The sequence below is a fragment of the Lactuca sativa genome, chromosome 4 (genome assembly GCF_002870075.4).
Source record: "Lactuca sativa cultivar Salinas chromosome 4, Lsat_Salinas_v11, whole genome shotgun sequence".
Taxonomy (NCBI): domain Eukaryota; kingdom Viridiplantae; phylum Streptophyta; class Magnoliopsida; order Asterales; family Asteraceae; genus Lactuca; species Lactuca sativa.
In genome coordinates this window covers 8,892,235-8,895,000 of record NC_056626.2, presented here as the reverse complement: position 1 = coordinate 8,895,000, position 2,766 = coordinate 8,892,235, and positions in this window count along the sequence as shown.

Below are 2,766 nucleotides of genomic sequence, written 5' to 3'. Positions count from 1 at the left end.
CATTAAAACCTCAATCTAAGCTTTTAGATTTGAGACGATGTATAATTTCTCTCCTTTAATTATAGCAAAACAACTCTTTCCCAATTGAAACTTTTTGTTTTCTATAATTAACATTGGTAACTTGCAATACTTTATCATAATTATCATGCTCCCACTAACATGATGATTATTAGCATAACACTTATGCTCCCACTAGCTTTGACATTTACTCAGAAATTAGTTGGACTTCTAGAAATCAATACTTTATTAACTTTCTTACCAAAGTTCAGATTTCTAATACTAGATTACTTTGATAAAACTTTATCAAAATCATACACCTCTTTTAGATAGCTCACAGGTGTGTCTAAACAATTTTTGAACTATGAAAAGGGATGCCGTAATCGTAGTCTCAATTGTTTAGACCTTTTTTCCACTTCTCACAAGTCCATGTTAGTATGCCGGTTAACCACACAGCTCCACTAACGACTATGAGAATGAAAATATCACAATTGATATCTAGCTAAAATCTACTTAGTGAAAGTGTTTCCTCGCCATCATTTTCATGAATCAGAGAGAAACCTTATGACACTTAGATTTAATGGTGTATGTGTTCTCATCCATGTGAATTGTCAAAACCATAGTCACAATACAAGGATAATGAAAAATCCAAACTCATATGGACTGAACTCAATCTTAATTTCTAGCCACCTGGCAGCTCAAGGGCCTGCCATTGCTTCCAAGTTGTTGTGCACCCAATTGAGAACTCTAAGAACTCATATGCAAACCAACTTTAATTGGAATGGGCACAGAATATGTCAACACGATAGGTTATAAACCTCAAGTCGTGTGCTAGTGATGAACTTTAGGTTTTATTCTTGAATAGTTCTTGAGACTTTCAAGACCTTTAAGACTCCCACTGTCCTCTTGACATATAAGACTCTCTTGTCAGATATTCAAGAGATGGTGTGGATTCTAATCAAGACAAACACTTCACACAATTGGCCATGGTTGGTCTTTGTTTTATCCAAAACATCACAACTTACCAATTTCAAATGTACAAGAGTAGAAAACTCTTACTCTTACATTTGATAAGTGTTTTAAACCTTCTTTAAGACATGTCACTCAAATTACAATCTTGGAGTATGACTCTAAGACTTGTATTGGAACGAAGTATGACTCATCTTCTTGATTTAACCATTTCAACAATTCAAGTTCCTCTTCTTAGTCATAAGAATGAACTAAGATTTCCTTAGAGAACTAATTTTGATATGGTTTCTTAATCATTAAGATAATCATAAACATGATACTAAAGTACTCTCCCATCTTTTCATATTTGAGAAACTTTTATCCTTCTGCCTAATTTGATTCTTCTTATTCGCTCTGCCATACATTGGAACCTTTTCCAATGTCTCAGAATTATACTTAAACTTGTAAGTATAACCATATTTACTGAACTTAAGTAAATCATGACGAATAGTCTTATCGATTTTTTGTGGTGGACTTAATCAGTTCACAAGAATGTGTACTCGATCCCCTAGTCCTTTACTTGACTCACACATCCATGTGAACAAGTAGTCAGTCTTAATTTTTCCAATGCTTGAAAGTTCTCATCCATCATGCTATACAACTTGCATGATTCCAAGTTTCGGTCCAATTGAAACTTGGGTGATGAGGATCTTTCCTTATTTGGTAAATTTAGACATTACCACAAATGAAAGAATCAATTTCATAATTCCACTCTTTCTATTAATGGAATCATATAAGCAACACAGATTTTCACAAATGCCATTGTAAGGATATTTTTTCCAAAATAAATAAAATCAAATTTTCCTTTTATTTTAAAAACTTTGCGGAAGAAATTATCCTTACAATCCATATGAAAACTTGTTGTTATCTATTCCTAAGCTCTCATAACTCCTAAGAGGTAGCTCAAGAATCCAATCTTCAAACTATGCGATAGAAATCCATCTACGCGATCAGATTCAACATATTCTTTCTTTAAGTTTCTTTACTTTTCTTTGATTCTTAACACATCAACATGTGACCCAGTCACATCATGTATCAAGAATCTCAGAATAGAAACTTAGCAGAGTTAGATAGTGGATTTTACCTAAAGTAGAGTCAAACATCCTTAGGTAAAATTAGGCAGCTTCACAACTAATGCCCCTTCCTTTGGCAATGGACCCTTGATAATGAGACTATCTCAGACTTAGCCTCTCTCTTTACCATTTGGTCAACCAAGTTGACTATGGCCGATCCCTTTCCATTAGGAAGAGAGAGCTTTACTGGATATCCAATGTCATTATTGTCAATGTCCATAATGTTGTAGGAAGTTGATCTTAGCAAATAGATAAGATCATTAAGGGTCTTGTCATAGTCTGTTTCATAGGTGTCCCAAAGGAAATCACTATGTGACTTAGAAAGTGATTGAGCCACCAACTTTCTCAAGACTTTGACACCCAACTCTCCCGGCTTGTTAATACGTGACTACATCTCCATGACGTGACCACACATAGACCTTTACTTGCCAATAGGGAATGAGTGACCTTAAACTTTTCAAGAACTTGTGGGTTAGGGAGAATAATTGGAGGAGGTGAAAGAAGTATGATTTCCACGGGACATCATCTTCATTTAGGAAAGCTTGTTTCAAGAGATTTGGGAAGATCATAAACGTCTAAACCAGACATCTGTTGGGAGATATTCAAGATAGTTGATCTAAAGTCCTTAATATGACACCCAATATGAAATATTAAGGCTAGGACCCTACATACTAATTTATAACCAGTT